Source organism: Canis aureus, chromosome 24, assembly GCF_053574225.1.
Source record: "Canis aureus isolate CA01 chromosome 24, VMU_Caureus_v.1.0, whole genome shotgun sequence".
Taxonomy (NCBI): domain Eukaryota; kingdom Metazoa; phylum Chordata; class Mammalia; order Carnivora; family Canidae; genus Canis; species Canis aureus.
The window spans coordinates 10,932,114-10,955,235 of NC_135634.1; positions in this window are offsets into that span (position 1 = coordinate 10,932,114).

The following is a 23,122-nucleotide window of genomic DNA, read 5'->3' on the forward strand; positions in this document are numbered from 1 at the left end:
GGAGCCCGACGTGGGATTCGATCCCGGGTCTCCAGGATTGCGCCCTGGGCCAAAGGCAGGCGCGAAACCGCTGCGCCACCCAGGGATCCTACGATTCAGTATTTTAAAGGGGTACTGGGGTGGCTCAATCAGTTAAGCGTCCAACTCTGAGTTTTGGCTAAGGTCATGATCTCATGGGTCATGAGATTGAACTCCATTTCAGGCTCCATGCTCAGTGGGGAGTCTGCTTAAAGATTCTCTTTCTGCCCACCCCCTCCCCATGCATGTGCTCTCTCTAAGATAAATAAATCTTTATAAATAAGTAAACAAATAAATAATACTAGTGAGTACAGGGGAAAAATCAAGCACATGTTCTACATTCCTATATGAATTGCACTTCAGAATAACCAAATACCTGATGAGGGAAAGTCTCCCTTTCTTTAAGAATCCCCATCAAAAAAAAAAAAAAAAAAAGAATCCTCATCAAAAACTACAGAAGAAATGTGTATTAGTTTCCTAAGGTTGCTGTAACAAAGCACCATGAACCAAGTACATTCAACAACAAAAATTTATTGCCTCACAGTTCTGGAGGCTGGGTGTCCAAGATCATCAGCGGGGCCCTGCTCCCTCTGAAGGCACTAGGGGAGGATTTGTTCCAGACCTCTCTCCCAACTTTTGATAGTTCTTGGCTTGTGACAGCATAATTCCAGTCCTCATATGGTGTTCTCCCTGTGTATGTATGTGTGTGTCTGTGCCCGAATTTTTCCTTTGTGCGAGGACACCAGTTGTAGTGGGTAAGGGGTCCACCTCACTGCAGCATGACCTCATCTTAACTAATTCCAGCTGCAATGATCCAATTTCCAGATATAGTCCCCTTCTGGGATGCTGGGGTGAAGATCTTCGCATATGAATTTGGAGGACATAATTCAACCCATCATAGGATGACACCGTTAGCATAGCATCATGTTGTAATTCCTAATGAAAGAGCAAATGTAGGCAATGGCCATCTGTAGCTGCTAAAACCATCAGCAAATACCTGCTGAGGAGCTTTATAGAGAGCGAAGCAGGTAACAACACCAAACCTACTGACTAATTTCAGCATCACCAGATGCAGGACAACCAGGCATTATAGTGCCTTCTGATGTGATGTAGTAGGAAGGACACAGTACTACCCATAAGGGACTCTTGCTCTCCCTGCTCTAAGAAAACCCCCACTAAACCTGAATCTGAACAAGCCTTTAACATAAGATGTCAACTAACATTTTAGAGGATTCACAAGTGAGAAAAGGTGTTAAATGACACCGTGGGTACGCAATCAGTAAAATTCCAAATGTGAGGACTTCTGTAAGACAAAAGATCTGTTTTTTTAACAGATGTTAAGGGAAGAAAAGGGAGGGAGAAGCTATAGATCAAAGCAACTTTAAAAGGTATGTCAACCAAATTCTATATGTGCACTTTGTTTTGGTTTTGATTTGAACAAACCAGCTATGAAAGGTAACAACATATAAGAGACGGTCAGAGAAATTTGAATCCTCACTGAATATTTGATGATGTCAAGAAATTACTAATTATTTAATGCGGTAATAGCTTTATTATGATTTTTAAAAAGCTCTTGTTTTGTAGGCATACTACTCAGATCTTTATGAGTGGAAAATTATAGTGTCTTGGATTTGTTTCAAAATAATCTGGGAAAGGGGTGATAAACTGAGTGAGATTATACATGAAATGCAATTGGCCATGTGTTGAAGCAGGGGTGATGGGTACCTGGGGTTTCATTATACTTTTATATGTTTGAAAATTTCCATAATAAAGTGTTAAAAAATTGATGAGGTGGTTCTCCTCCTATAAAAGTCTTATCTATTCATCTCTGCTCTGGATCCCATCCCATCTTATCTTCTCAAGGACTTAGCTCCCCATTTATTGCTTCACTGAGCATTGTAAGTCTCTCTCTCCCTGCTGAGTCATCCCCACAGCTAATAAACATGTTCTACTATCTCCCATCCCCCCCAAAAAGGGGAAAAAAATCAGGGAAACCAACTTCAATTGCTCCCTTGGCCCACCCAATTTTTCTATTTCTTTGCACAGCTCAAGCTTTTCTTCTTATGCATATACTTTCTAATTCCTCACCATCCACTTCCTCCTCAACCCCCCACAATCCGGCAGCTGCTGGAAAATGCTGTTAAGGTCGCCACCGACTGCCATGTTTTATTAATTTCAGTGGACACTTTTTGGCCTTTCAGCTTTGGCCTGGTTTTGTGCCTCTCTCCAACTACCCAATCTGACCCTATCCATCTATGTTCCCACATCTCATGTCCCTCTCCCCAGACACAAAATTCCCTCCATGCCTGTCAGTTTCTCAGACACCCCTGATGCATGGGTTTGGTGTCTTCCCCACATTTCTTTCTTTCTTCTTGGCTCTTCCCATGATTCGTTCCTCTCACTCTTCCCATCTTCATGTTTGCTCTGTCTGACTGGGGCCCTGTACCAATCTTTGTCATTGTACCAGGCTCATTCCCTTTTCTTAATAACACTTACTGAAAATTGGAATCCGATTTTTATTTGTTCTTTTCCCCCACTGGACTCTAAGCTCCACGAGGAAAAGAATCAAATCTGTTTTTGCTCGTCTCTGCAATCCCAGCAAATTGTAGAGTTCCTGGCACACAGAGGCACTTAAAAAAATATTTGGTGAATGAAAACATTAAATAATACATTAATCAGATGATTACTCAACTTAGTATAATAACAAATTGTGACCAGCACTGTGTCAAAGAGCACATTGGGGAGTTGATCTAGTTTGAGAGGATCACAAAAGCTGCCACGTGGAAATCACATTTGCGATGAGATCTGAGCGGAGGAAAGGAGTTGTAGGGGAAACATAATGCACAAAGGGTCAGCTGACCCAGATGAAAAACTGCAAAAGAGTTGTTGAAACCAAAGATCGCCTGGGGACCAAGGGTTGACAATCTCCCCTAAGAGGGTGGGGTTGTGTGTGTGACTTAAGAGTAAGTGACATACATAATACAGAGAAGCCCAAAGGTCAATGTTGTCCCGGCTATGTTTAACCACTTGTGCACCAGCAGCCAAGGAATCCTGGGAGAGGTTTCACTTTCCTTGCTCTTACAGAGCAGGAAGTGTGCCAAACGCTTTGATGTGTAGCCCTGGGACTGAGCTCCACCCTCACCTCACACCTTCCTGTGTGATACCAGCCTTGTTTACACAAACACAACCTCAGACCCTGTCAAATCCATTTGCCCAGCAGACCTCCTTGGCTTAGATCTCTAGGCTTGGACCAAAGGGTGATCAGAGTCCAGTCTTCCCTAAAGGCAGTTTCCAGGGAGCAGGAATCTGAAGACCCCTCAGCCAGCAGTAGGTGGGAAAGAATTTGGCAATCCAGGCCTCTAAAGAAACAAAGGGCAGGTAAAAGGACTTCTGAAGCGAGTTCAAACACTCAACACACACACACACACACACACACACACACACACACAGAATTAGCAAAAAGGCTTTTTGAATATTAACTTGTCCTCTGACCCTTGCAGTTCTGTTTCTGAAAGACTGGGCCAAGGAAATAATCAGAGGCAGGCAAAGATGAGCATATTAGGAGGACTGCTATAAAGCTATTTACAAGGCAGAAAATTGGAAAAACCTAAATGTCCAAAAACAGAAGGAGGGCTAAATAAACGAGAGCATGCCTGAGCTAGTATGCGGCCATTGCAATTATGTTTAGAAATAAATTTTAATTGCTTGGAAAATGCTTATAACATAACATTTAGTGGAAAAAAAGTAAAATGAATAAAATAACTGCTTCTATAGGATGAGCTCAAACATTTGCGTTTCTATACATAGATGAGAGAGCTCGATAGGTAGATGAATACAATGAAAAAGATTAAATAGAAATCATAATTACAGCCAGATCTTGCTGGTAAAAACCGTGTTATCTTAAGTTGATTTGTAAACTTCTATTTAATTTTTAAACAAGTACATATTCTATATAGTCATAAACAAGCAATAAGAATCTTTTTATTTATTCATCTATTTTCTTTTTTATCATAGTAAAATAGACGTAACATAAAACTTACCATTTTAGCCATTTTAAAAGCACAGTTCAATGGCATTCAACACATTCACATTGTTGAGCAGCACCATCGCCATCCACATCTAGAGCTTCTGCATCTTGCAAAATCAAAACTCTGTCCCCATTGAACACTGTTGCCCGATTCCCCTGGCCCCATTCCCTACCGTGCAACCACCATTCTACCCTCTGTATGAATCTGACTTTTCCACTTATCTCTTATGAGTGGAATCAGATAGTACTCTTCCTTTTATGTCTGTCTTAATTTTATTTAGCATAATGCCTTCAAGGTTAAAGTGCCTTTGTGTAGATCCTATATTCTGCTCAGGCGTAGCACTGATCTACAGGCCTCCAGCAAGGTCTTTTGCATGGGACCCCATAAACTCAAATACAGTGTTTGGAATGCAAAGGTTCCCCTCAAAGGGCCACAGGAAGGGGTGTTAAGAAACAGTATCAGGTGTTAAATGCTTACCTCCCCTTCACCCCATCAGCCTCAGGGAGCTGAGGAGCACAATTTTGTGCTAAGTCTTGAGGAAGGTTGAGTGGAAGCAGCAGTGAGTACTCTCAATTGAAGGCTGGCCCGGAAGGAGCTTTTAAAATATCTACTAAAAACCCTCTCACTTTACAGGGATTGAGGGAACGTAAATTAATTGCTCCCATGCACAAGAGAGGTGACACGGTGTCAGGACACAAGCCTCAAGGTAGGTTTGAATTCCAGCTCAACCTCTGACAGCTGCGAGACTGTGGGGAGGCTCCTTGACGTATCTAGACCTCAGTGTCCTTATCTATAATATGGGCACCATGAATGCATCATCTCCTTCAATTGCAATGGTTACATCTAAAGTGCTTTGAATAACGTCTGGCAATAATAAATGCTCAATATGTGGTAAGTGTGCTCTTAGTATTTTCAATTACTCTTATTATTTTTTTTTAGATTTTATTTATTTATTCATGAGAGACACACAGAGAGGCAGAGACATGGGCAGAGGGAGAAGCAGGCTCCTCATAGGGAGCCCGATGTGGGACTCGATCCCAGGACCCCGGGATCATGACCCAAGCCAAAGGCAGACGCGCAGCCAGTGAGTCACCCAGACATCCCTTCAATTATTCTTATTATCATGGTTATTGTTTAGTGCCAATCACAGACTAAAAATGGATTTAAAAAAATTTTTATTTAAATTCAATTTGCTAACATATAGTATAACCCCCAGTGGTCATCCCATCACAAGGCCTCCTTAGTGCCCGTCACCCAGTTACCTCATCCTCCACCCTCCTCCCCTTCCTCAATAAAACTGGCTTTCTTAACTCAGAGGCCAAAGCTGTTTTTCTCTTTCTTCTGTTGTGTCCTTTCTTTGAGCCTTGACCTTCAGCCATCCCCCCAACCCCTACCCCTGCTTTTCACTTTTCTCTGCAGAGCTCTGGACCTTCCAGAAGGGAAAAGGCTAAAAGAGGGGAAAATGGAAGCCAAAGGTGGAAGGAGAAGGCACAGTGAAGACAGGAAAGCACCTCACAAGAGGGACTCTACCCAGAAGGACTGAAGAAATAAGCACCAAAAACAGTTCCACAATTTACAGATAGAGCTCCAAGCCCTTTCCCACATACTGGGAGTTAGATGGGTCAAGAAGCAGCTCTATTTTCTATACCTCAATTGGAATAAAGGCCAACCCTCATCCTAATAGGTAGCACATGGAAATATCTTGGTCACGATAAACCTCAATAGAACTTGGCTCATTTCAAACTCTATTTAATGCCACAAAACAAAATAAAACAAAACAAAAACAAACCCTACCTAGATTTCTAGAACATTCTACAGATGATAATTGTTAAGATTAGCCATAATTCTCTTCAAGATCCTGGTGTATAACCTTTGGCTATTTATTCCCTTCCTCTGAAGGCAGCTGAGTGTAGTTCTTTTCACACCCTATTTGAAAGGCAGCTGCCAGTGGGAGCATCCAGTTCTTTCCTGTCTTGCATCTTCCATTTCAGAAAACCTCTTTCCCACTGCTCTGCCCAGCTGAGGAGACACCTCAGACTTCCTCCACCCATTCAGCCTTGCAGCCAAAGACCCAAAACACAGGGAGGGGTCCAGTTAAAAAACCGGAATCATGAGGAAAAAGTAGGCATTAAAGGACAGCCCAGTCTCCTCAAGAGAAAAAACAAAGAAAAGAGAAAAGGAAGAAAGTACAGTTTGTAAATATTGAATTTCAAGTTCTCTTGTGCTGATGAAAGAATATGGACAGTTGTTTTTAACAGGGCAAGAAACTACTCACTTCAAGTGGAATCTTCTTAATGGGCAGGGCTAAACAGGAAAGAACGCCTTCAAGACAAGTCTGGTCTCACAGGCACAGCCCCAAGCATGTTCCCTTAGGGGCCTGCTGGCTTCAGGACGTGTGGGCCAGGCAACATGTGCCCACAGGAGGTGGCTCTGTCACAGCAGACACAGGCAGCCTCCTCCCCCAGCTGGCACTTCAAGAGTGTCATTTTCATTCTGAAGTGGTCAAGTCTCTTATTCATTTCTGAAAACGCAAGTGCCAGCTTGGCATCCAGCTCATAGACATCCAATAAAACAGGAGGGAGAAGAAGATATCCAGAGCCCAAATTTTCTAATAAGATCTGGTTTTGCTCCTTCTGTCCCCTCTTCATCCCCCTTGCCCCACCCCCCTTCCTTTACCACGAGTATCAGGACAGATTTGGAAGTGTTTTCTTTTTCTTTTCTTTTTTTTTTTTTCTTTCTTTCTTTCTTTCTTTCTTTCTTTCTTTCTTTCTTTCTTTTTTTTAGGTTTTATTTATTTATTTATGAGAGACACAGAGAGAGGCAGAGACACAGGCTCCTGCAAGGAGCCCGCTGTGGAACCCGATCCCAGGACCCTGGGACCACAACCTGAGCCACCCAGGTTGCTCCTAGAAATGTTTTTAATTCTGTATCACCTTGGCATTCTCTCTAGGTTCAGCGTTTGCTGCCTGAGAATTCAGGTTGTATGGGCCGTACATCCTACACAGGTCTCAGTGTCACCCCCTCCCCCCACTTGGCTAGGACCACCTGAGTGGGCCGGCCAGTTTGATGAATGCAATCCCAAGAGGAGACAATATCTCTGTGGAGAGCCACTGCTCTTGGCCTGAATTTGTCAACCAGGATTTATTGAGAGAGGATGAGAGAAAGCAGGAGGTGGGAGACAAATATACAGAGTATATCAAGAAAAGGCAAGCGTGGCTCAGCGTTGTGGGGGGAATGACACGCATGGTAATATGCATAGGAAACCCTGGCATGCTTTAAACACTGCCTGATGGCAACTTCTCTTTCAAGGGGGATTACAGAGGTTCATAGTCAGAAAGTGTGCCAGGTACCTTCATGGGGGTTTTCATGGACATGGTCCTTTTTAATCCCCCCAGGAAAGCCTGGCAAGGCCATCCTGTTATCCTGCTGGTACCTTGACAAAATGGAGACTTGGGGAAGGGTCAACTCGACCAAGGCTCCCAAGACTCAGGTCTTCTGGTTGTAGGACTAGTGGTTACCCACATCGCATAGGAAAAGAAGAAAGACTCACTTTTAAAATTTACCTGACATTAGCCATAGGAATGCAGATGTTAGCAGTACGGGGGAAACTGAGTGAGAACTCTCTGTACTACCTTTGCAACTTCTCTAGAAACCTAAAACAATTCCAAAATAAGAAGTTCATTTTAAAGAAATAGGCCACAACTCGAAGGTATGAATTCTTCCTCAAAGGATATCCTGTGGGTACACCCACCCCTAAATTGCCAGTGAGCAGCACAATCCTGGCAAGCATGTGTTACATGGGGGTGCAGTCTGTGCAAGGAAGGGGAATAAAGGGGCTACACAGGCCCTGACTTACACTGGAGGCTCAGGGAAGGCTTCTTGGAAAAAAATAATATGCAGGAGTTTCAGCGTAACTATTTATGGGCATGCTAGTAAATTATGAATGTTAAGATGTTACATGTTGAAACTGCTTTTAGTTGGTGGTATGTCTTTCAGCTTTATCATGTCTTTTTTTTTAAGATTTTATTTTTTATTCGAGAGAGAGAGAGAGAGAGCATGGGGGGGTGCACAGAGGGAGGGGGAGAAGCAGACTCCCCACTGAGCAGGGAGCTTGATCCCAGGACCCCAGGATCATAACCTGAGCCAAAAGCACACACTTAACTAACTGAGCCACCCACGTGCCGCTCAGCTTTACTGTCTTTGCCATTAAAAAAAAACTTTAATAAAAAAAGACCTTACAATTAGCTGCTTCTTCAGTCTCTAAAATGAGAAAGACTATTGGTTTTAGGCAATCTGATTTGAGGGAAGGAAAGGGTGAAAGAAGCCCAAGAGCTCTGGGTTCAAACTTCAGTTAAACGGCTTTCTAGAAGTGTGATTTTGAGAAAGTAGCTTGTAATCTCTGAACTTCAGACTCTTCATATGTAAAATGGAGACAATCATACCTACTCAACAGGGTCATGGCATTAGAACATACAGATATATGGTGTTTACTGATACATTGTACTCAGAAAATAAATATATGGATGAATGATTAAATATGGATTAAGACTTAAAATGGGATATTTAAGTTGAATAAATATTTTTTTAACCAAAAAAAGAAAATCAAGCACTTGAAGTCTATTGGTTAAGAAAAGTCACATGAAAGAACAATTATGGAGTGATCTCAGGCCTACTCAGGCGGTGTTTCTGGTTGATCTTGGGCACCAGGTCTGGATGCCGAGTATCAAACAGTAGCCAGTGTGTCCCTCGTGTGTTCTGTGAGCAGAGCCAGATGTGACACAGACACGAAGAACCAGAGCATCCTCACAAGACAGCTGGCTGGGGGGCTGGGGGAAGTCCCAATGGGGCAGGCAGAAGCATTTCTACTCACAAGTTAGGATTGGTTGTGATGTGTCATGAAGCTTTAAAAATCGTTGCCTTCTATCTTTGAAGGGGCATAAGGATGTGAGGAAAATTGTATAAGGAGAGCAAACCAGGACCAGCCCCCGCTTACACTGGGGCGGGGGGGGGCAGACAGGGTATCATGCTCCTCTTCTACATGCGGGAATGGCTTGTCTAAAGAAGCACAAAATCTCCTCCTCCTCTTGTTGAACTGAGATGCCTTTTTTATAAGCTATCCATATACTTGGCTGTTGGCTTTATTATCTCATAAAATTAGCCTGTCAGTCCAGGAAACAACGGCAGACACCTAGCCTGAATTTATTAGCCAGAATCTGGGTCCTCGAATGGCTGGGACCCTTAAGAAGTTCTGTCTATCACTCAGTTAGGTTTTGTTCTTTTTTATCTCGGAGCAGAAAAGTCCCAAAATTGTCACAAAGAAGCCCTGACCAGGGGTAGCTTCATCTTCCATAAAATGTGTGGACTAGATCACTGGTTCCCAAATCTGTCTGAACTTAAACTATTTAAAAATTTGTTTAATGAGAGGCTATTCAGGCAGATCCCAGGAATCTGAATTTTTAGAAAGGTCCCCTGGGTGGTTCTGATAATCAGCCCAGACAGGAAGTCACTGGCCTCCGTGATCTACCAGGTCCCTTTGGTCTGGAACATTCTAGAGTACTTTTGCACTCTAGATTCTTCAATAAACCATCTATGTAGGAAGCTGAAAAATCATTTCTTACCAACCTGAGGAAAGTTCCTCAATCAAAGGAAAGTGTCTTGCCTTCCTATGCCTTCCTTTTGCCCGAGATGCTTCCCTATTTTGTATTTCCCCACAAATCATTTGACATTGGAGACAAGAACACCTTGACCTCACCTTTTCAAGGTGTGGTCTGCAGATTGGCCTCATTAGTGTCACCTAGGAGTCTGGTAGAGTTGCGGACTTCAGTGGCCCTCCCCAGAAGCTCCCAAATCAAAGTCTCTACTGGGGTCCTGAGATGACTCATATACACACTGGAGTCAGAGAGCACTGGCTCAGATCACTGGCTCTCAACTCAGTTCTTTTGGAATCATCTAGAGAGTTACAAAAAAACAAACAACAACAACAACAACAAAAACCAAACAAAAACAAAAACAAAAAAACTGAGGGTAAGTCTCCATGTCCAAGGTACAAGGATTATTTTAAACTCCCCAGGCTATTCTAATGTGCAAGAAAACAACAACTTTCAGCAATAACTAACTTAAAGTAAATGAAGCAAATAAGCTTTTCTTTAGGGAGGAGGGTTGTAGCAAGGGGTTCTGTGCATTACTACTGATTTGGCTTTTTTTCCTTCATTAAACCAATGAAATTGTTTGGGAGTATGAGTGAAACAAAGAACAGGGATGGCTCAGAAGCCCTCTGATTAAAACGGGGAAAGAGGAGTGGAAGATGTCGGGATGTGAACTCTCTCAATGTAATTCATTTCTTCTGGAGATTGCAAGGATGGACCAGCGCTTTCTGGAGCAGGGCTGATTTCTCCCCTGCCTTGCAGAGAGGTGCGCCCAAACTAACAAACACATGAGGGTAAGTCCCCGTGACATAGCTGCCTCTCCCTCTCTAACAGAAAATTATTTCTTACGCTCCCGTGTTCTGGTTTAAGCATATTCTTTATTCTGTCGGAAGCTACGGATATGTTGTGTGATTAGCAAGACGTAACAATAATCCAGTTTGGAAAATTAACAAAAGGTTGTATGTAAAACTTCGATTCTGTGATGTCTCCTACACCTGATTCCCAGCGCATGAAAACTCTTCCAGAGCCCCTCCCCACCCCTGAGTCAGTCCTGACTGTACCCAGGAGGTGGGACGGCACAGGTGGTACAGGTCAGAGGGCTTGGATCGGACTTCGGTGTGGACATGAGTTTTCTTACCTGCATTCGATCCCATCTCCCTGTTCTGCACTGAGGGCAATAGTGCTGGGGATGACGAGGGGGGAGACCCAGGCTGTGAGGCAGCCCCTCACCACACCGTGCGGGGCCTTCCCCACAGCTTGGCCCTAGGAGCTCGGCCACCGGGTGCTACCACTGCAGGCCTCCTGGGCCCTGTGGGGCCACGCGTCTCCCCTAGCTTTGCCTGGAGGTGGTGCGGGGATGCGCGGCTGCTTTCCTCACGGCTTCTGACTACCCGGAGTAAAATGTTAGGCTCAGAAAAGCCTCAACAGTAAAAATAGCTTCGGGAAGGTGGCAGCTTTGATTCTTTGTGCTTTCAGGGGGTTTGGGGTGGTGGTGGTGAGAGCCGTTTCCACACCACTCACTGGGAGGTTTTAGAAACAACATTTGAAACACCAAATAAAAAGCACTAATGATTTAGGAAAGCCTCCTGGAACGCTTTAATTGGAAAACAGTTCCACCTCATTCTATTTCCTCAATCACCTCTCTTGCAGGAGCTATGCTTTACTCTGAGTCAGGGACTCTGCTATTGCATATGGGACCGAGATGAGGCTTGTGGGGAAGAAGGGCCACAGCCCTGAGGGCAGAGGCAGGCCAGCCTCCCTGGGTCTGGGCCTCTCACCTGCCCTGAGTGGGAGAAACTAGGTTGCACCGATTGTCCAGGTCACTGTGTTCAGGGGGCTGCCCTCCCTGATGCCTCCGTGTGATCCTGTGAGGAAGGCTCCCTGCCTTTGGCTCCAGAGGCTCCTCAGCAAATGAGAGGCGAGACCCAGACAGTCTCTAAGAATGCCTTCACGCTTTATGACCTTGGGACTTTTTTTTGGAATTTATGGCCCAGGAAAAGGAAAAAGAAAAAAAAAATGCTGGCAAGAGTGTAAGATGCTATTTCAGGACAAGAAATAGTATTTTGGGTCAATCTAAGGGCATAATTTTGTAAAGTTTCAGACAGAAGCCACCAAAAAAAAAAAAAAAAAAAGAGAGACTGTATCCCAAAAAGAGTGCCCAGAAAGGGTTGGCATGGCCACAGAGAGAGGAGGCTTGCCCTGGAATCTTTCACTGGGAGCCGGAGCAGCAGCTCAAGGAGCGAACCAGCTGGAGCCCAGACGGCAGTTATCAGAGCATCCCCTGACGGCTGCCTCTCCCGGACCAGAAGCACAAAGGAAAAATGCTTGGCTCCAAACACCAAGGACACTGAAGACAAGAGAGACAGGGAGAGGGAAAGAGGGAAAGAGTGAAGGAGGCAGAGACAGAGGGAGTGAGGGATTCTGAAGATAATTCTATATTTGATTCTTTTTACAGAGTGCCTACCATGTCCTAGACGCTCCATTAGATCTGAGGACGATGGATATCCTAATTTTAATGGCTAAGGATCACCTTGCCCTTTAATAGTAGTCTCACGTAATGAACATCTACTAGGATCCTGCAGCTATGCTCTACTGGTACTCATTACTCCTCTTAATCCCCACGACAAAGCGGTGACCTAAGCTGCAATGGGTAGTGGATCAGCAGACCCGGGAGTGTGGACATTGAAGCCTGACCACCAGGGTTCAAATCCTATCTTGGCCACTTAATTAGCTGTGTGATCTTGGATGGCTGAGATCTCTTCTTCATCTACCAAATAGGAGCAGACAATGGTGTCTACCTTGTAAGATCGGTGTGAAAATTAAATTAGTTACTATAGATTAAGCGCTTAGAAAAATGTTTGGCGGGATCCCTGGGTGGCGCAGCGGTTTGGCGCCTGCCTTTGGCCCAGGGTGCGATCCTGGAGACCCGGGATCGAATCCCACATCGGGCTCCTGGTGCATGGAGCCTGCTTCTCTCTCTGCCTGTGTCTCTGCCTCTCTCTCTCTCTGTCTGTGACTTAAATAAATAAATAATAAATAAAATATTTAAAAAAAAGAAAAGAAAAATGATTGGCAGACAGTAAATGCCATATAAATGTTAGCTATTGTTATCCTCGTCCCTGGTTTATTAATGAGGGAAGAGGCCATGGCCAGGGGAGCTGGGCTCAGAGTCACAGCTCCCTTAAACATCACATTGCAATACTTCTGGACAGGCTTATTCCCAAAGAGTTTGTTATTTGGGGTCGTCATCAGTCTTACCTCTCTGAGAAGTGTGTGCAGAGTTTGCTGATCACCTTAGGCCACTGGCAGGTAATTTGTCTGAATGAGTTCCATGATGTGGGCTGTGGACAGACACCACTGCTCACCAGGATGAGGGGCCAGAGCTGGAGCTCTGTCCAGGCTGGTCGAGCAGTAGAAATCACAGCATTGCTGCATCTGCAGACCACTCAAGATAGCCAGGACCTCAAGAACCTAGTATTCTGTGCCAGCTTTCCAGAAACTTTCTTCTGTTCTCCTGGGAATGATGTTTGTGGCCTCCAGGTCTCAAAAAATGCTTGTACAAATGATTTTGAAGGTACTGACACTTGGGTGGAACCCCCAGAGATTCTGATTTAGCTGGCCTAGGGTATGGCCTGGCATCAATATTTTTTCAAAGTTCTCCAAATGATTCGAACGGGCAATGGAGTTTGAGAAACACTGGCCTCAATAGTCCTCTGTGACAGCAGCTGGGACTGTGTTTCCAGTCTCCATCCTCTCCTTCCTAACCTCCAGCAGGGTTAGCTGCCTCAGGGAGCCCAGCCAAATAGTACATTTCTAGTCCCCCTTACAGCAAGATATAGCTGTGTGGTTATTTCTGTGAGGGAGGTATGCCTCTTCCAGGTCAGCACTACCTCTCTCTCACTCCCCCTTCCCCAGGCAGGAGACTAGGGGCTCTCTCTAGGTGACAGAGTAATGGTGTAGACGAGCCTGCATCCCAGGACAGCCTGAGGAGGGGTCACCTGCCTGCCCTGGATTGCCCACCTGTCTTTGGGCTATTAAATGAGAGAAAAATGAGGATTGCATTTTTGCATTTGTTTGAGCCTTTGTAATTTTAGGTCTCTTTCTTAAAGCAAGTGAGACTATTTTCCAGGTTATTTTCCTACCTGATTGCTTTAGAGAGGGATGAATGCCAAGTCACCTGAGGAGTTTTTCAATATACAGATGTCCAGGACCCCCCTCAGATCTAGCAAATCAACATGTCTGGGGATAGGACAAGGAAAGGAATCTTCAGTTTTGGGGGGGAGGGTTTGTTTGCTTGCTTTTAAGTTATTTGTTCATTGCTGATGACTTGAATAAAATTAAATGATTTTGACCAAATAGGTTTGATAGAGACTCGAAGGACCAATAAGCCCCACGCATAGCAAATGAAATGCCAACAGGCTAATCACTAAGAGAGATAAAAAAGATGCCAGTTTTGTCTGCTCACTGTCTGTCTTCCTGCTGTCCTTTCAAAGTTATTTGCTGAGCATATACTATGTGGTCCTCTTTTCTTTTTTTATAAGACTAGTTTTTTAAGTATAGTTTTAGGCTTATAGAAAAATTGAAAGGGAAGCACAGAGATTGCCATATACTCCTGCCCTTACACATGCAGAGCCTCCCCACTATCAACATTCCCCACCGCAGAGGTCCATTTATTATAAGTGATGAACCTGCACTGACACATCATAATACCCATAGTCTATAGTTTACATCAGGGTTCACTCTTGGTGCTGTACATTCTCTGGGGTTGGACAAATGTGTAATGGCAGGTATCCACCATGGAAGTGTTATACTGAGTATTTTCACTGCCTTTAAAATCCTCTCTGTTCCACCTCTGCATCCCTCCCTCCCCACCTCCAACAAGCTTTGGCAACCACGGAAGTTTTTACTGTTTTCATAGTCAGCTTTTCCAGAATGTCATATAGTTGGAATCACACAGTATGTAGGCTTCTCACTTTGGGCTTCTTTCACTTGGCAATATGCATGTAAGTTTCCTCCATGTCTTTCTGTGCCTGATAGTTCATTTCTTTTTATTGCTAAATAATATTCTGTGGTATAGGTGTGCCACAGTTTATTCATCTATTCAGCTACTGAAGAACATTTTGATTGCTTCTAAGTTTTTGGCAATTATGCGTATGCTGCTATAAACATCCTTGTGTGGGTTTTTGTGTAGACACAACTTTCCGGCTCATTTGGGTAAATACAAAGGAGGGGATTTCTGGATCAGACATTCGTAGCTTTTAAAGCTCCACAGATGAGTTGATTGCCTACCTTGGTGAGGACACTGTAAGGGCAACAGCCAAGACAGTTTGCTCTGCTATCAGACAGCCCCGAGCCCAGGCTCCCTGGAGGTCTGTGATAGGGTGGGAGGGAAACAGCGTGCTGAATGAATCCTGCGCTGGGTACACCCTTCCTTCCTGCGATGTTCCCAACATCTTGGATGGCACTGGACCCAGGAAGGGAGCCCAGGGAGCATTTACCAATTGATTCCAATGAACCACAAGCAAAGAGAGAGGGGCAAATGAGAGGCCTCCCTGTCCTCACTCTTCTGGCAGCAGGACATAGCTGGCAAAGCAACTTGTTCTCAAAAGGTTGATATTTTAAATAAAAAAGGGGGGGCTTGCAACATGTATATTTACAAATGTCCTTTTTGTGTGAAAGGTTGCCATGGAGACCTGTGACTGTGACACCGATTTATGGTTTAAGAGCACCATCAGTCCACTTGCATAAAGCCAGGTAGCCCGCTGAGCCTGTGCTGCTTCAGCTGCTGATTCAGGGTGGCACCTGTGGGTGTCTGGGGACAATCGGAGAGGGTCTCTTCAACATGGAAAATATTCAAGGACTGAAGATGCTATATTCTCTTCCAAAATGGCTAATTAGGCAAGATGAGCAGCATCTGTCTCCTTGAGACCAAATCCTTTTCATTTCAAAGACTTCACATATGTGAGTCACTCCCCCCATCCCCAAACTAATCTGGCTTTGGCTGGAGGGACTTGGCCTTTAGAGTACACAAACTCTGTTTGATCCCCAGACTCCAGATGAGAGAGAGGAGCTCCCAGAGCCTTTATCCAGTGACCACATCTGCTCCTAAAAGCGACCTGATTCACAAGACCATTGCACTGCTGCTACTTTGCAGGAGGCAGCCACTGTGCTAATAATTGCAGACCTAACTAAAGGGAGCACTTTTCCAAACCATGGAGACTTACACCAAGCTCTTCTTGAACTGCAACTTCTGAAACTCAGATGCCAAGAACAGAAATCATAGTGAAACTTGAACAGTGCAGAGATGGTATCAAAGAAGCAAATATCGCCTTGTACTCTATGGGAATGTTTCCAAAGCTCTGAAGTCTGGGGTATCTGCTTTCTAGGTGGATGGTAGAGTTCTCGAGTAAGTCCTGACTGGGGAGGCACAAGTGAACCTTGCCTCCTGGTTCTTGAGGATAAGGACTCAGACTTCTATTTTGCTCATAAGGACTCTTTCATCCTGGAAACTGATTGGTCAGAGACATATGGGTGGCCTTTGGGTCAACTTGTTCCCTTCTGAGATTGTAATCTGGAGTCTCAGCGCCCTCGAAGACTTGCCTTCTCTCTGTCCACAAAGCATTCCCTCTGCTCTCAGAGAGTATGGACTGCTTTCAGGACACAGCATGGAACAGCAGAGAGACCACCCCAGGGGCTGTGGCTTCAGGGTCTTTCAATGCCTATTTCTTAAAGTGTTGTATACAAGCTCTTCCTGCCTTCTTTTTGAAACAGAAATTACAGTAGATGAGGAGGTGTGCGGGTTGACGACTAGCAGGAATACTGAAATTATCCAAAGAGAATTGGTAAACAAGTGCCTGGAGAGACTCCTTTACTCTACCCATGCTCCCTCCTCCCCTCCCCTATTTGATATTCTAATCTGGCCCCAGTGTTTTATTTGACAAAGCCCTGAACTGTTGCTGGCAAGGACGCCAAAGAGCAACTGAAGCTTCTTTTCAAAGGCACTTCCCCTGTTGGATGAGAAACGCACACCAGTTGAGCACCTTCTCAGTTAATGAAGACCAGAAAGGAGAGGATCCCTGAGGTGAGTTCTAATGCAGAGGGCAGCTCAACAGCTGGCACTTAATTCTTCCATCTAATTCAGAAGGGAATAAGACTAGCTCTAACAAAAAGACAAGAGCCACTTGGAATCTCCTTTCAATGGTGGTCTATGGTTTTCAGCACTCAGCCCTAGGAACTGAGTATAGAGGCTTTGCCATCGTGTATTTTCTGCTTCCTAGAAAGTTTCTCTGTTCTATGTCCCTGCAGTGGTTTCTAATAATGTCCCCGAATTAGCCCATGATTCATTGGCTTTCATTTCCCAAACTAATAGCCATTCTTTTTGACTCTATGCAATACATTGCCAGGAAATTCCTTAGGGCTCTGTGTTCATGGCTAACCCAGATCCCACTGTGGTATCCCACTCAGGGGCCAGATGGGCCCAGGCACAGTCTGAGCTACTGATTTTGGGAAGGATTGGAGAGGGTGATGGGTGGTCAGGAGAGGGTAGAGCAACCCCAAGGGCTCTGGGGTCTGATGGGCAAGGAATCAAATCTAGGCTCTACCATTTGCTACTTATCCAACCTCTCTAAATCTGTTTCCTATCTATGAAGTGGGTACAGCAATAGTTCCTATCTCATAGGGGTCTGATGAAGATTAAATAAGATACTCACCCACTATACCCACACAGATAGTGAAGAACACAGTTCCAGTTTTAGTACAATGCTATTATTGTTAATTAATTGTTAATAGCATTCAGGGACACAGAATTTGACTAATCAAGATTTGTCAGTCATGATATACTATTACCAGTGGTCCTTCAGTAACCCTCTCCCCTTGCTTCCCCACCCTAGAGCTTCTATTTTTATCTACCATATTTTTAAAAAAAAAATTTTTATCTATCCTATTTACCCATTCCTTTGTTTTGTTTTCTATTGCTACTGTTTTATGATATACAGATTCACCTAAATAATAGATTGCTCTGTTCGACTTTGTTTTTGAACTTTATAAGAAGAGTGGTATGCTCTATGTAGTTCCTGAGATTTGCTTTTTTCACTCAAAGTTACCAGCCAATGTTACACCAAATGTTGCCAACATTTACCCATGCTGATGCTTTTAATGTGGTTCATTCATTTTTTAATTGTTGTACAATATTCTGTTATATAAACCTACATATTTATATATGTATACCATATATATTCGTTCCCCTATTCACGGATAATTAAGGGGGGTTGGTAAACAGCATTATTGAGATAATTTACATATCACACAGGTCACCTATTTAGAAAATATACTTTAATGGTTTTTAGTTTATTCACTGAGTTGTGTAACCATCACAACGGTCAATTTTAGAACATTTATGTTATCTGAGAGGAAACTTTGTATATCCATTAGCAGTTACTTACTAGTCTCTGCAATCCCCCCAGCCCCTGGCAACCACTAATCTACTTTCTATTTCTAGAGACCTGCCTATTCTGAACATATCATACAAATTGAGTCATATAATACGTGATCTTTTGTGTCCAGCTTCTTTCATTTAGCAAAATGTTTTCAAGGTTCATCTATGTTGAAGCATGCATCGTACTTCATTTTATTGCCAAATGATATTCTATATTTTATATATGTGTTCATTAGTTTGTAGGCATTTGGGTTGTTTATAGCTTTTTGCTCTTACTAAATGTTTTTATGAGCATCATACCAAATTATTTTCTGGGCACATGTGCAAGAGTTTGTCTAGGGTATATTCTTGGGGTGGAGCTATTGAAACACAAGGAAGGCAAATGTTCAACACCAAGAGATAATGCCAAATTTCTTCTCATGTATTTTAACAGCACAATTCTCATCAGCCAAATAAAAGACACCATTGACCCACATCCTTGCTAACATTTAGCATAGTCAGGATTTCCAGTTTTTGAAAAGACTGTTTTATTTTTTATTTTTAGCAAACCACCACTCTGCATTTGACTCACTGCCTGATAATAAGATACTAATAGAGAATCAGACATAAACTGCCACCTGTCCATGCCTCCTTCCATAATCAGCAGTACCCTTCTGTAATAGTTCTAGCTTTTACTCCCTCACCCAGAATTCTTTTTTTTAGTAATAAATTTGTTTTTTATTGGTGTTCAATTTGCCAACATACAGAATAACACCCAGTGCTTATCCCGTCAAGTGCCCCCCTAAGTGCCCGCCACCCAGTCACCCCCATCCCCTACCCTCCTCCCCTTCCACCACCCCTAGTTCCTTTCCCAGAGTCAGGAGTCTCTCATGTTCTATCTCCCTTTCTGATATTTCTTACCCATTTCTTCTCCCTTCCCTTCTATTCCCTTTCACTATTAGTTATATTCCCCAAATGAATGAGACCATATGTTTGTCCTTCTCCAATTGACTTATTTCACTCAGCATAATACCCTCCAGTTCCATCCACATCGAAGCAAATTGTGGGCATTTGTCATTTCTAATGGCTGAGTAATATTCCATTGTATACATAAACCATATCTTCTTTATTCATTCATCTTTCGATGGACACCGAGGCTCCTTCCACAGTTTGGCTATTGTGGACATTGCTGCTATAAACATCGGGGTGCAGGTGTCCCGGCGTTTCATTGCATCTGTATCTTCATTGCATCATTACCCCCAGCAGTGCAATTGCTGGGTCGTAGGGCAGATCTTTTTTTTTTTTTTTTAAACTTTTATTTATTTATGATAGGCACACAGTGAGAGAGAGAGAGAGGCAGAGACACAGGCAGAGGGAGAAGCAGGCTCCATGCACCGGGAGCCTGACGTGGGATTCTATCCCGGGTCTCCAGGAACGCGCCCTGGGCCAAAGGCAGGCGCCAAACCGCTGCACCACCCAGGGATCCCCAGGGCAGATCTATTTTTAACCCTATTTTTAACCTCCACACAGTTTTCCAGAGTGGCTGCACCAGTTCACATTCCCACCAACAGTGTAAGAGGGTTCCCTTTTCTCCGCATCCTCTCCAACATTTGTGGTTTCCTGCCTTGTTAATTTTCCCCATTCTCACTGGTGTGAGGTGGTATCTCATTGTGGTATTGATTTGTATTTCCCTGATGGCCAGTGATGCGGAGCATTTTCTCATGTGCATGTTGGCCATGTCTAGGTCTACCTCTGTGAGATTTCTGTTCATGTCTTTTGCCCATTTCATGATTGGATTGTTTGTTTCTTTGCTGTTGAGTTGAATAAGTTCTTTATAGATCTTGAAAACTAACCCTTTATCTGATACGTCATTTGCAAATATCGTCTCCCATTCTGTAGGTTGTCTTTGAGTTTTGTTGACTGTATCCTTTGCTGTGCAAAAGCTTCTTATCTTGATGAAGTCCCAATAGTTCATTTTTGCTCTTGTTTCTTTTGCCTTCGTGGATGTATCTTGCAAGAAGTTACTGTGGCTGAGTTCAAAAAGGGTGTTGCCTGTGTTCTCCTCTAGGATTTTGATGGAATCTTGTCTCACATTTAGATCTTTCATCCATTTTGAGTTTATCTTTGTGTATGGTGAAAGAGAGTGGTCTAGTTTCATTCTTCTGCATGTGGATGTCCAATTTTTCCAGCACCATCTATTGAAGAGACTGTCTTTCTTCCAGTGGATAGTCTTTCCTCCTTTATCGAATATTAGTTGACCATAAAGTTGAGGGTCCACTTCTGGGTTCTCTATTCTGTTCCATTGATCTATGTGTCTGTTTTTGTGCCAGTACCAAACTGTCTTGATGACCACAGCTTTGTAGTACAACCTGAAATCTGGCATTGTGATGCCCCCAGCTATGGTTTTCTTTTTTAAAATTTCCCGGGCTATTCGGGGTCTTTTCTGATTCCACACAAATCTTAAAATAATTTGTTCTAACTCTCTGAAGAAAGTCCATGGTATTTTGATGGGGATTGCTTTAAACATGTAAATTGCCCTGGGTAACATTGACATTTTCACAATATTAATTCTGCCAATCCATGAGCATGGAATATTTTTCCATCTCTTTGTGTCTTCCTCAATTTCTTTCAGAAGTGTTCTATAGTTTTTAGGGTATAGATCCTTTACCTCTTTGGTTAGGTTTATTCCTAGGTATCTTATGCTTTTGGGTGCAATTGTAAACGGGATTGACTCCTAATTTCTCTTTCTTCAGTCTCATTGTTAGTGTATAGAAATGCCACTGACTTCTGGGCATTGATTTTGTATCCTGCCACACTGTCACATTGCTGTATGAGTTCTAGCAATCTTGGGGTGGAGGCTTTTGGGTTTTCTATGTAGAGTGTCATGTCATCGGCGAAGAGGGAGAGTTTGACTTCTTCTTTGCCAATTCGAATGCCTTTAATGTCTTTTTGTTGTCTGATTGCTGAGGCTAGGACTTCCAGTACTATGTTGAATAGCAGTGGTGAGAGTGGACATCCCTGTCTTGTTCCTGATCTTAGGGGAAAGGCTCCCAGTGCTTCCCCTTTGAGAATGATATTTGCTGTGGGCTTTTCATAGATGGCTTTTAAGATGTGGAGGAATGTTCCCTCTATCCCTACACTCTGAAGAGTTTTGATCAGGAATGGATGCTGTATTTTGTCAAATGCTTTCTCTGCATCTAATGAGAGGATCATATGGTTCTTGGTTTTTCTCTTGCTGATATGATGAATCACATTGATTGTTTTACGAGTGTTGAACCAGCCTTGTGTCCCGGGAATAAATTCTACTTGGTCATGGTGAATAATTTTCTTAATGTATTGTTGGATCCTATTGGCTAGTATCTTGTTGAGAATCCTTACATCCATGTTCATCAGGGATATTGGTCTATAATTCTCCTTTTTGGTGGGGTCTTTGTCTGGTTTTGGAATTAAGGTGATGCTGGCCTCATAAAATGAATTTGGAAGTACTCCATCTCTTTCTATCTTTCCAAACTGCTTTAGTAGAATAGGTATGGTTTCTTCTTTAAACGTTTGATAGAATTCCCCAGGGAAGCCATCTGGCCCTGGACTTTTGTGTCTTGGGAGGTTTTTGATGACTGCTTCAATTTCCTCCCTGGTTATTGGCCTGTTCAGGTTTTCTATTTCTTCCTGTTCCAGTTTTGGTAGTTTGTGGCTTTCCAGGAATGCGTCCATTTCTTCTAGATTGCCTAATTTATTGGCGTATAGCTGTTCATAATATGTTTTTAAAATCATTTGTATTTCCTTGGCGTTGGTAGTGATCTCTCCTTTCTCATTCATGATTTTATTAATTTGAGTCTTCTCTCTCTTCTTTTTAATAAGACTGGCTAATGGTCTATCTATCTTATTAATTCTTTCAAAGAACCAACTCCTGGTTCTGTTGATCTGTTCCACAGTTCTTCTGGTCTCGATTTCGTTGAGTTCTGCTCAAATATTTATTAACTCTCTTCTTCTGCTGGGTGTAGGATCTATTTGCTGTTTTTTCTCTAGCTCCTTTATGTGTAAGGTTAGCTTTTGTATTTGAGTTCTTTCCAGTTTTTGAATGGATGCTTGTATTGCGATGTATTTCCCCCGCAGGACTGCTTTTGCTGCATCCCAAGGATTTTGAATGGTTGTATCTTCATTCTCTTTAGTTTCCATGAATCTTTTTAATTCTTCCTTAATTTCCTGGTTGACCCTTTCATCTTTTAGCAGGATGGTCCTTAACCTCCACGTGTTTGAAGTCCTTCCAAACTTCTTGTTGTGATTTAGTTCTAATTTCAAGGCATTATGGTCTGAGAATATGCAGGGGACGATCCCAATCTTTTGGTATTGGTTCAGACCTGATTTGTGACCCAGTATGTGGTCTATTCTGGAGAAAGTTCCATGTGCACTTGAGAAGAATGTGTATTCAGTTGAGTTTGGATGTAAAGTTCTGTAGATATCTGTGAAATCGATTCATCTGGTCCAGTGTATCATTTAAAGCTCTCGTTTCTTTGGAGATGTTGTGTTTAGAAGACCTATTGAGTGTAGAAAGCGCTAGATTGAAGTCACCAAGTATAAGTGTATTATTATCTCGGTATGTCTTAACTTTGGTTATTAATTGATTGATATATTTGGCAGCTCCCACATTCGGGGCATATATATTGAGGATTGTTAAGTCCTCTTGTTGGATAGATCCTTTAAGTATGATATCTGACCCAGAATACTGATGTTATTGTTGATACTAATGTTCTTCCTTTCCAGATGGGCTCTATGATCCATCTACTGGCTGGTCCCAGAGTCCCACTCTACCTCTCCCCTTGCAGAGAGCAGACACAAGCTGTCCTGTGTCTTTGGTCCTGGTAATAAACACCTTCTCACCCTGCCCCCCCCAAATAAATTCACACCTGGGCCCCTGGCTACATCCAGATGGGAAGATGACAGTGCAGGAAGCCAATTTGATGACTTCTAAACAAAAGAGGGAAACCCAGCTCTTCATTTGCAAAGCTCATCCTGTGAAT